Source organism: Mustelus asterias, chromosome 6, assembly GCF_964213995.1.
Source record: "Mustelus asterias chromosome 6, sMusAst1.hap1.1, whole genome shotgun sequence".
NCBI classification, from domain to species: Eukaryota; Metazoa; Chordata; class Chondrichthyes; order Carcharhiniformes; family Triakidae; genus Mustelus; species Mustelus asterias.
In genome coordinates this window covers 23,632,568-23,645,475 of record NC_135806.1, presented here as the reverse complement: position 1 = coordinate 23,645,475, position 12,908 = coordinate 23,632,568, and positions in this window count along the sequence as shown.

The window sequence follows — 12,908 nt, the reverse complement described above, 5'->3', positions numbered from 1 at the left end:
CTGTACAGTTCTGGTCACTGCATTACAACAAGAATGTTGTTGGGGATAGTATATTAGCATGGATAGAAGATTGGCTAACTAATAGAAGACAGAGAGTTGAGATAAGAGGGGATTTTTCACGGTGCCAACCCATTACTAGTGGAGTGCCACAGGGATCAGTGCTGGGGCCACAATTATTTACAATGTATATCAATAACTTGGATGAGGGAAGTGAATTTATTATTGCCAAGTTTGTGGATGGCACAAAAATAGATGGGAAGACAAGTGGTGAGGATAACACAAAGGGTGGAATTTTCCCATCCCTCCCACCATGGGAATCATCAGTGGGCGGGGCAGACCATGCAAAGATCCATTGACCTTGGGGGGGGATTTTTCAGTCTTGGACCGAGCGCAGCCAGAATATAGATAAGTTAGGTGGATGGGCAAAAAATTGGCAGATGAGATATGATGTAGGAAAATGTGAAGTTATGTAATTTGGTAGGAAGAATAAAGCAGCTGAATATTGTTTAAATTGAGAAAGATTGCAGCACAGAGGGATTTGGATATTGTGCATAAATACAAAAAGCTAGCATGCAAGTTCAGCAGTTAATTGGGAAGGCAAATGGAATTCAAAGGGAATTCAAAGGCCTTTATTCAAAGGGAATGGAGTATAAAACTAGGGAAGTTTTGCTGAAACTATACAAGACATTAGTTAGACCACACCTGGAATAGTGTGAACAGCTTTGCCCCCATACTGACATTGGAAGCAGTCCAGAGAAGGTTCACTAGGCTGATCCTGGGTACGGAGAGATTGTTTTTATGAGGAGAGGCTGAATAGGTTGTGTTTGTACTCATTGGAGTTCAGAAGAATGAGATATGATCTTATTGAGACATTAAGATTCCCAGGGGGTTTGACAGGATAGATGCTGAGAGATTGTTTGCCCTTGTGGGAGAGTCGAGGACCAGGGGGCATAATCTCAGAATAAGGGGTTGCCCATTTAAGACAGAGATGAGGACACCCGCAAGAGATGTCTTTCACCCAGAAGAAGGCTATATCTCACTTCAGCCATGTCGCCCTCTCGGCCTTGATCACAGGAGTGAGAGCACATAGGAATGTGTTATATCCTAGCGAGAGTTGCAGGAAGCACACCAGCCTCACCACTGCGGCCTGGAAAACCATCAAGAAGGAGGCCAGTGCTGTTGCCAACCGCACCCAGTGCAGGAAGAGGATGTACGATCTCATCTGCTCCACTCTGATAAGTCATCCTTCAAATCCCTCTAATATCAAACTCTCATCTGGCATCATTTACTCAAATGATTACCCTCTTCAGGAATCTCACACATCCACTACCAGGGGGCACATATCAACTCGAATGGACAGATAAAACCTTTCACATCACCATCATCCCATTTGTCGTGCCCCACACTCTCCATCCTCAGACCTGCTGGGAAGGGCTCATCACACACAGGGGGCTTAAATCTTTGCAAACGTATGCTCCAGCCCTTCTCATCACATTCACATACCTTTCTTGTGAGTTCATCCTGGGTAAGATTACCTGCGACAGACTAGAATGATCCCACACTGGGGAAGACATTGCCGACACCATAGCCCTCAGTGAATTCGAGAGGCTGCAGCCAAGGTCATTGGGGAGGACAGGAACTGCTTCTGTGGGGATAGGTTATCAGATTATTTCAGCAACTTGGTGTGGATCACACCTCCATCAGTTCACATCCTGACCATCGCAGTGAGTGACATGCAGACTTCTCATCCTCATGTTCATTTTCTGAAACTCCATGCTCTATCTTGTAAGTGCCAGCAGATTGAGGCCTACAAGGGAGACCACCAGAGCACCCAGACCCCAGACCATGTCCAAGGAGAAAGATGATGAAGAATCATCACAGTGCTTACCTACACCCTCCAGCAGGGCAGAGACACACACTTCGCTGGGGCACAGGTCTAGATTAGGCCGCAGATTACTTTCTGGAAAACACCTGACTGACTCATTCCCACAGCAGTCATAGGCAGAGACAGCCATACTTTTGGCACTTGGAGGGCTGTTGGAGAGACCAGCCACCATCAGTCCCAGTCAGAAGATGAGCCCCGGATGTGGCTGTCAATGCAATGCTGAAGATACAACAACAGGCAGCAGAATATCAGGCAGTGATTCAGCACTCACTCAGCAGAGTAGAATGAATGATGGAGAAATCTGCCCACATTCTGTCTGATGTTATGGACTGACATGCGAGTGCCTTGAGGTCACCATGGGAAGGTTGGCGATCACTATAGAGACCTTGGTCCAGCAGGTCTTTCCAGATTTGCGCTCAGCCCCGCTCACACTGGTGGGCACCATCAAGATGTAGGTGACATGACAATGAGGCACCTTTATCTCCCTGTGGTCAAATGGACAAGGCCTGAGAAATTAGGCCCAACATAACCTGGACATTTTAAATTAATACAGCTAAAAAGTGCTTCTATGAGGTTACCACAAGTCAAAAGGCAACAGGGACACATACCAGAACTGTTTGGCATATTGAACTGGCGAACATCACTTTACCAATAGGGAAGTCATCATGACCTGAAACCAGAACCCAGACCTTTTACATATTGAGTAGAGAGGCTCAAACTTTACAATGGAATTGTTGATGTGGCCTGAAACCCATCCGGAGGGATTCAGCCAGAAGACATTATGATTGTGTATTCCCTAGTTTCAGCCAGACTCTCTGATATTAAAGAGCTATGTGCTACTAGAATGATCTGGCCTAACCTCATTGGGTGTTGTGACCCCCCCACCCTGTCATCCTATTTGCCGAAACCAGGGAATGTTTGCAGAAGAGAAGGAAAAAACAGCCATGTTCAAGACACACTCCAGCGAAGACTCCATTAAATCTACTGTGACCTGGGATGGTACAAGAGGATGTGTGAGATCCACCTTCATGCTAAGAGGACCCTGAGTTGATCTGTCACCGTGAGTTCAGTGAATTAAATCCAACAGTCCAATTGATTTCAGCAGACCAGGTAATATCTATTTCTCAGGTAATTAGCATAGTTTGGTGAAAGTTAACTTGACCTATTGTGTAAGAATTGTTTCTTTAATGCATGAGTTTTTTTTAAATAAAGCTAAGTTTGAACCATAGTCCTTTGTCTGCCTCATAAAGTAAATGCACTTGAATAAGTATAATAAACTGGTCAAAGTGTCTGTATGGAATATTTCATAGACAACACCCTCCGACTGCACCATCTCCTACAGGAGTCAGAGCGAGTCTCTCAAGCACCCACGGGGAGGATGAGAAACACCATTAACTGGGGGCAGTTCAGCAACATTGATATTCTAATGGTATTTGTGTCTCCTCAGTGGTCGAGTGGCAAAAACAGATGAATGGGGGGAGGAGATGCCCAGGCGGGTTCTCACCTCAGTGGCAGCAGTTTTTGCAACTCTAGATGGTGGCAAAAGCTTCAAGTCTTCTCTCACACTGCTCTTGTTCCTTGGTGGACTCTCAGTGTCCAGAGTGAGTGCGTTCACAGAGCATCGCAGACCAGAGCAGAGATCATGCACCATGTGATTCATGAGACCAGAATGCACAAGTGTGAATGATGGACTCATTCTCACTGCGAGTGGTTGGGGATTTCCTGAGATGAAAGAGAATGGTATTGAGGGCTAGAAGAGATGTGGCAATATGGCCTTGCTTAACTTTACACTTTTTAAAATTCATTTGTCGAACATAGGTGTCACTGGCTGACCAGCATTTATTGCCCCTCCCTAGCTTCCCTTGAGAGGTTGAGGTGAGCTGCCTTCTTGAAACGGTGCAGTCCACATGCTGTGGGTTGACCCACAATGCCGTCTTCCAGGAACCTGTCAGCAATTAAAGGATCACAGGCACGTTTCTCCATCTTCATCCCTCCATGGTGTCATCACGTTCATACTGACCCTCAGCAGTGTGCTGACGTTTCAGAACCTCAGGATCTTCATTCTCCAATGAGCTCTCATCCTTCTCCAGCTCACCCTCTGGCAATGGATCACCGCTTTAAATACCAGCCTGTGAAAGGCCCATCACACGGTGCTGATGCAGGAACCCTTTCAGGAGTATATCGTAGTGAGCCATCTGAATATTCCAAGCATCTAATATGCATCTTCAGAAGCCCTATGGCCTGGTCTCTTAGCGAGTGTGTGGAGATGTGAACTGCATTGTACCTCTACTCAGAATGGCTTTGAGGGCAACACACCAGTGTCATAAGCCAGCATTATACTGGGTGCCCCTTATTCCCAAGCAGCCATTCCTGCAAATATACTGGCCCTTTGAAAATCTCAAGCACCTGGGAGTGACACAGGATGTAGAAGTCATGGCAACTCCCAGAGTACCATGCACACAAGTGCCTTATGGGCTTCAGTCAGTTGTACGTTGATGGAATGGTAGCCATTATGGTTTATAAACATGAAGCATAATTGCCATGGAGTCCGTATAGCCACATGGGTGCAATTTATTGCACGCTGCACATTTGGGAAATTAGAGATGACGCCAAAAATGGTGAATCTTGCAGCCTGCCTATCTTGGTCCAGAGCAAACCTAATATAATGATGAACCTTCCTGTAAAGAGAATTGGTGACCTCCTTTATACAATGATGTATTGTGGACTGAGAGTTGCCACACAGGTCCCCAGTGGATCCCTGGAGAGACCCAGAAGTAAAGAAATTGAGCATTCTAGTCACCTCCAAAACCATTGGCAAGTTATACCCTCCAAATCTCATGATGTCAGTTCTTCACAAGAACGTGACATACCTGACCTACCAAATTTTGGGACAAGCGCAGACATGCCCAGCATTGTCTCTCACTCTTTTGTAAATAAGAGACTTTTCTATGGTATAACAAAGAACAAAGAAAATTACAGCACAGAAACAGGCCCTTCAGCCCTCTAAGCCTGCACCAACCATGCTGCCCAACAGCACTAAAACCCTCTACCCTTCCGGGGACCATATCTCTCTATTCCCATCCTATTCATGTATTTGTCAAGATGCCCCTTAAAAGTCAAAAATATATCTAAACTATGATATATCCTAGTTCTAATGATTGCCTTTGTTATCAAGGTCTCTGCTCCTGACCCTCTTGCTCATGCTCTGGCTCCCTTTAACTCTGTTCCTGAAGCAGGAACAGTTCCGACTGGAACTGTACTTAGCATCACCTTTCCCTCCTTCTCCTCTTCCATTGCATTAGGACCCACACAATGGCAGCATTGAGCCCTGGATCATTTGTCCTTTTGCCATCTCTCTGAAATGAAACAGTGAAGAAACTAATGATTAAAGGGTCACGAGGGTGAAGCACTGGATATGAAACCAATGGCAATTGTAAAGGTCTATAGCTTTTGCTGCTTTACTTGCATGCTGGCTGATGCAGCCTTGTCCCTGAGACACTGGCACACACATCCAGGTGACCAAGATGGCATCTCAGCTATGTGACATCTGGAGCCCTGCGTGGGAAGATAAGATTTAACTGACACCTAGTTCTGTGCTCCAATCTCTAATGTGGCATAGTAATGAGCAATCAGTTCCTCATGGTCAATGGATAATGGCTTTTCTGACCAATTCTGGTGAACACATGACTGGCCTCCTTTGATGGAATATGGTATATGATGCAGCTGAGCCTCCTACACCATCACCAGCATTCGCAAATTCTTAATTCCTATGTGTTATTCTTGAGGTAAAGCAATTATGATGTTAACAACTGATTTCTGAGAGTCCCTTTAACAGCACTAATGAAGGCATTGGCTTTCAGTGGCTTTCTTCCCAAGAAGGTGGTCTTCTTTCTCTCTTAGCAGACTTCTGTTTGCTCTTGCAGCACCAATGAGTTAGAGGGCACATTCTGAAAGAGCCCTTTAGCCCAGCTGAGCACATTGCCTCAGACCCCTCCTGATTAGATTCACTGGCACTTTTGATTTGTGGTACAGCAAGCTATTGGTCTTTCACTATATTACTTTGAATTGTAATTCAATGCTCCCTCTATCACTGTTAGTGTGCCAGATGTATACCTGAGAGGAGAGAGAAGGAAAGGAAGGAACGAATGAAAGGAAAGAAAAGAAGGAAAGAAAAGAAGGAAGGAAAGGAAGGAAGGGCAGGAGGGAGGGCTTGCAGTTAGTAGAAGTGTAGTCACTATTGTAATGCAGGGAAATGCAGCAGCCAACGCATTCACAGAAAGATTCAAAGCAGCAGTAAGTTAAACAAGCAGTTAATATGCTCTCGTAATATGAGGAACCTGCCTTGATTAACTGATTTTCATGGTGTGAGCCTTTTAACTGATATGGCCATGAGTTTCCTGTGCAATTAGAGAGAGTAGGAGCAGGAATGGAGGCAGGTCAGGTGAAGCGAGGGTCTTATTTCGACTCGCCACAGCAGCCTTCACTGAGGCTGCTGCTTGTCCTATGGGAAGTATTTGTTAAGCATGCCAAAGCCTTCAAGTGCACTGGAGGAAAGCTAGATGCCACAGGAGAGCTGAAGTCTTGGCATCCGAGGCAGACCCACCCCTCGCTTCGCCATTGCTGATATAGATCTAATGCTGGAGGTTGTGAGGGAGATCCTCTTCCCAGAGGATGGCAGGAAGAGGCCACCATGTTGCATGGAGCACTAAATAAGTTGTTGGGAGCATTTTTACTGTCTCCACCTACTGTTTTCCTCTCGATTTGCACTGTGTAAATTATTACATGTTAAGGCAGACATCTAGGACTTCTTTTATTGCTGTCATGACAGGAAAAGTGCGAAGAGTTGATAAAAGAATGGAATTGACTGGATTATATCAGTCCCTAAAAGCCAACCAACCCGTCCTTCCCTTCTGAGCACTTGTCTAGGATGTAAGGATACATGAAGCTGTCTGGTGGAAGTGGGGCCCAGAATATTGTTTCCTAATGGTAATCAATCCCAGGGAAATCAGTTACTGCACAGAAAACAGGAAGTTTAAAATGAGCAGGATTTTCAAACTTTACAATTGCCATTGGTTGCAGTTTGTTGCCACATCTCACCAGGATACCAGCATGCCCACCCCGATTCCAGTGGCGGTTGAGGCTCGAAGAATGGCATTCTCCATTGGCTCAGGAGGGATTGTACGAACCTCGGGCGGACTTGCTGGTAAAATTCTGCCCGGAGTGACCTAAGTGTTTTAGCAAAGAGCTGATCCAGACACAATTGAATAAATGATCTTGTTTTGTGTTATAAACCTCTCTGCTTCTAAGATTGCAAATTTAAAGGTGGAGGGACCAGGTTTCAGTTGAAAAACATGTTGAGCACAGGGTTTTATCTGCATATTTGAGAGTGGCCTCCAGTGGCCCTTTTAAGGACCACCAGTTAGGCGATACCAATACGAGTGGGTGGAGTGTGGAACACCGTTCAGTGTTGTCAGTGGCCTCACCTGGTTTGGGGTTGAATTAAGTCCTAGCATTTCTGATCTCAGGTAAACACTAGAATTGTGTTATCCAGGGAAAAAGGATGGCCTTTTAATATCAGTCAGAAGATCACCAAAAAACACCTGACACTAAGTAACACATGCAAAAGAGAAACTTTGACAATTCGTTCAAATGATTTTAATTCTAATCAAGGGACTATGGGCCTGATTTTACCAAAGCTTTGCGCCCGTTTCCGGGCGTGAAATCGCGGTAAAGTTGGGCGTCAGGCCTTTAACGTAATCTGCACCCGAATCCGAGCAGATCGCGGCTTTACCGACACCTGATTCGGGCGTGGGTCCGGCCCGCGCCCGAATCGGGCGGCCCGACGATTTAAATGCATTTGCATGCATTTAAATCGACTTAATGAACTGCGCGCCCAACCCTACCGCCAAATCCCACTTTACCGTCTTCTGGCCCGATCCGCGTCCGCGCTCTAATCGACCTGCCGAATAAAAGTCCGAAGTCGCCGCTGCAGCCTCCGAAGAGCGGGGTCAGAGACTGCAACGGCTCTCTGACTCAGGTCATCCTCTGGTCGAGGGGGGAGGGGGGTGGGAGGAGGAGGGGGGGGTGTGACGTCTCATCCCCGGGGGATGGAGGGGGGGGTGGGGGGGGCGGGGTGGGAGGAGAGGGGGTGTGACGTCTCATCCTCTCGGGGGGGGGGGGGGGTTGGAGGAGAGGGGGTGTGATGTCTCATCCCCGGGGGGCGGGGGGGGCGGGGGTGGAGGAGAGGGGGTGTGACGTCTCACCCCCGGGGGGCGGGGGATGGGGGCGGGATGGGAGGAGAGGGGGTGTGATGTCTCACCCCCGGGGGGGGCGGGGGATGGGGGCGGGGTGGGAGGAGAGGGGGTGTGACGTCTCATCCTCTGGGGGGAGGGGGGAGGAGAGGGGTTGTGACGTATCATCCTCTGGTCGGGGGGGTTCCGCTGCCTGTCTGCGGCCGATCATTCCTGCCGGAGTGGACATGCGGCCATGCCATCCCACAAAACCTTCAGGATGAAGCGATTCCTCGCTAAGAAGATGAAGCAGAACCGGCCGATTCCACGGTGGATCCGCATGAAAACCAGCTACAAGATCAGTACAAGTCCAAGAGGAGACACTGGAGAAGGACCAAGCTGGGCCTGTAAAGGGATACACCATCATTGGTGCACTACCAGCCACAGCCATATCTCCCGCTCTCTTGCCCCTGCACGGAAGAGTAATCTGTGGCTGGTAGTTAGACTCAAAATGGTAAAATTCCCCCATATGTGTTGTTGCCATTTCCTCTATAGTTCACCGCTTACACAGATTTTTTTTGCAAGAGGTGAAATGTTACATAGCAGCTTCCTGGCCTCAAGCACAGACTCTACACATGGCTGATCTTGGCATGATCATCTGTCTATCCTTATTTTTCCTCATGCAAGAACGAGCAAAAGCACATCTCTCTGAGCATGTAACATTATTACATGCAAGGACAAGTAACGAACTGAGTTAATATTGTACTCAAAGAGTATTTGCATCATTCAAACCAAAAAATCATGTTGAAGACTAATTTGGTGCAAAGTCACAGATCCCTGTATTGTCTATTTAAAGTTTATTTATTAGTGTCACAAGTAGGCTTGTGTAACACTGCAATGAAGTTAAAAACCCTTTAGTTGCCACACTCCGGTGCCTGTTTGGATACGCTGAGGGAGAATTTAGCATGGCCAATGCACCAAATCAGCACGTCTTTCGGACTGTGGGAGGAAACCGGAGCACCCGAAGGAAACCCATGCAGACACGGAGAGAACGTGCAGACTCTGCACAGACATTGACCCAAGCCAGGGATCGAACCCAGGTCCCTGGCGCCTGTTTGGATATGAGCTGGCTCAGGTCTGCTCGATTCAGCATGGTCCAAATTTCGTATTTCCCAGTTATGGATTCTACATTGGTTAAACTATGGGGATTGTTATATGTGGCCTTGGCATTTTTGAGGCCACTATGACTGAGAAGTGTCCAGCCATGTCGCTGGGTGCACACACACAAGCAGTGACTGCTCAGGTACCACCGTCCAGACAATGACAACCAAGTCATCAGGCCCAACACAACAGCAAAGTCAGCAATCTCAATACCACTGCCAAAGAGGGGGAGGGGGCACCAACATGTAGCTCTCGGAAGAGTAAGCTTAAGACACTGTGAGCACAGGATCTTCACAGGGGTCTTCAAGGTGACGTTTGTTCATATTTTTAGTGCAATGTATTGTGTTTGTGGAATTGTGGCAAGAACATTTTGCTTTGTTCCTTGATTGTATTTTTGGGAAAAATAGGCGAGTGTTGAATCGAGGCTTTCCTGGTGTCCTTGCCACTGTGGCCTTTTTGAGCCACTGGCATTGGGTGCTCACTGCTGGAGGCAATCTCCGGCCCAATCATGTGGCACAAGAATGCCATGTTGAGAGACAGAGCTTCCTGGACCTCAGATATGTTGAGGTAGCTGGAACACTGCCTGGACACTCTGGCGGCAGGATAGTTTCTTCTGTGGTGCCATCCGCTTCGTTTTACCTGTTGGCCCCGAACACCTTGTTCTTGCATCTCCCCTCCCTTCAGTCTCTCCCTGTGACACTGCCTGTGGACATCTAGTTTCCTCGCTTCCTCCTCAGACGAGGTGCACCCAGTAAGGTACACAATCCCCACCTGCTGAATTGCAGATGGCACTGCCCCATGCCCTGAAGGCTGCAATGGGCAGAAATGCTCATTGACAAGTTGACAAGACAAAAAAGTCCTCAGAGCAAGACAAATAAAGCAAATACTTCAGTTGAAAACAGAGGAAAAAGTCTGAAATCTCAAGACTAAAGCAACAGCAAACTTGCATCCAAACTCCTAACAACCCAAACAGTCAGTGCTCCAGCCCCCTTTTACCCCACCCTTGGATGGGAAAGTGAAAGGATGGGATGGTCATCTGCCCATGTTGACCGTGTGCTGACCTCAAAATCACACGGGGAACATTAAATTCCAGAAGATTGCTCTTATAATTTCCTTAATTGGCTGATTAATTGTTGAGAGGTGCATTTTTGACTTGTGTGTGTGCCCATCATGTGTGCCCACCATGTGTGCCCACCATGTGTGCCCACCATGTGTGCCCCGGTGCACTCACCAAGTGCACGCATCCCGAAGCCTGATCATTCAATTTCATGTTCTTCCACGTTGGCAGTGTGCCTGAAAATAACGTGTAAAATTCTGGCCCATGACTGTTAAAATCTGACCCACCGTTCCTTGTGGCAGCATGGCTGCCATTATAGGCGGAGTGTGGCACAGGTGCATGGGTTCCCACCTGGAATCATGAGCCATGCCAACCCTTGTCACTCAGTAATCAGCCTTTGTCTTGCCATGCTGAATCAAATACAACTGGCACAGAGGACTGCCCCAGAATGAAGAAATCGTAACTCCTGCCAAGGTCGTGAGCATTTACCTGCATGATGCACTGCATGTGGTCACACACCAGCTGCATCTTGAGTACAGAGTTCACATCGGCTCATGAAAACGACTAAGTTCACGTGGCAATGCATGCAAATCCTTGTGCTCACCAAGCCTCCTTCTCTTTGCATAGAGAGCCTCAGTCACAGCAAGCAGTGAAATATTGGCTACGATTCTCCCATCGCGACCCGCAACTTTTCTGGCGGGTGGGGCCGGGTGGTGCGCCTGTCAGCCATTTCACGGGTTCCCTGCCAGCTTTTACGACCCACGTGCATTTTTCAGCTGGAGAAAAATGGCGCCGCCGGGAATCCGCTGAAAACCGGCGGGCTGCTGTTTAGCCATTATCAGAATCCACATGGCAAACCCTGTCCACGTCTGTGTCTCCCACCTCTTTAGTGTGGTGTAACATTGGCACGAATCAGAGTAGGTATTTAAAAGTCTCAACCTGGTGTGGCAGCGTTGAGCTAGCGTGAGGAGGTAAGTACTGTGAGCGGAGCATGGGGGATGTTGCAGGCAGGCCCTGGAGATGCCAGGTGGCCTTCCTCCTGCTGCCTTCAGGTGTTGGCCCGTGGACCAGTGATATCTGGAGTGGGGGTGTGGGGGCCGGGGGTCGGGGTAGTGTGGGGGGGGTTTCTATTTCCTCACAGCTCTCTGGGTGAGGTTCCGTCAGGGAATACCCCCCCTGGGCAGCGCTATCGGGCACTGTGGGAAGAAGCCTAGAGGGCTCCAGCTACACCCCCCCCCCCCCCACCCGGGCAGCGCGGTAGTGCAGTGTGGGAGGCAGCCTCAAGGGCTCCCGCTCACCCTCCCCCTCCCCCTCCATGGCACTTTGCAGTGGCACTGTCTTGCTCCAAGGTGTGGTCAGGGACTCGACTGAGTTGAGTGCTCGTGTTCCAGGGTGGGGGAGGAGTGCACCATGTGCTGAGTGAGGCCTAACCAGATGAAGCAGCCGCTGCTCCAGGCCGGGGTGCAGAGGTTCAGACATGGACTGCATGGAATCTGCTGTCACTGGGCACACATCTGGTGCTGATTTGCAGTGTGTCCCTGCCCTGTGACACGGACCAGCAACACATGCCTGTAACGGATGCTGCAGTTACACACATAGCAATGGCTCAAGGGTGCGCATTGCCCATGGCTACACATCAACCTGCAGAATCTGTGCCAGCATTTGCCATGATGGGAATCTCACACAACCCTAATCGGGCCACGCATGGCACCATGGATTGTGTGGTGTTGCCAGCTCCCACAAGTGGGGCTTCTGGCCCAAGTGAGGATTGGGGTGGTGCTGGGTCTATGCAGCCAATGAGAATAATCCATCATTCTGTGCCCTTTCCAAACCCCACTGTGCAGATGGATCTCGGTTTGCTCGATCTGGAGCTGGCCATGATGGTGGCAGCAGGGGTGGAGGAGGAGGAGGAGACAGCGGCTCAGGAGGTGGCGGGCATGGTCACAGATGCCCTGTACACCCGGGCAGGGCAGTTCATTAATTTCGATGTGGGTCGTGCACAGCAGGAGGCCCGAACTCTCGGCTTCGCATCCATCGCCGGGATCCCGAATGTCCAGGGAGCAGTGGATGGGACACACATCGCCTTGTGGGCCCCCCATACAGGACCGCAGCAATTTGTGAACAGGAAGGGGTTCCACTCCCTGAATGTCCAAATTGTCTGCAACCATCAAATGAAGATCATGCAGGTTGATACACGCCACCCAGGGAGTCTCCATGACAGGTTTGTGTTCAGGCAGTCGGACAATCCTAGGCTCTTTGAAGACCAGCCCAGGCTCCCGGGATGGCTACTAGGTGACAAGGGGTACCCGCTGAGGTCATGGCTGATGACACCTCTGCGGAGTCCCCAGACCGAGGCGGAGACCTGCTACAATGAGGCCCATGCAGCCGCCTGGTCCATCGTTCAGTGGTGCACCGGCCTGCTGAAGATGCGGTTCCGCTGCTTGGACCGCTTTGGGAGGGCCCTCCAGTATGACCCTGTGCGTGCTTCACACATCATCATCATTTGCTGCTCTCCGTACAACATCGCCCAGCAGCGGGGAAAGCAGCTGGAGCAGGAGCAGGAGGAGGAGGAAAA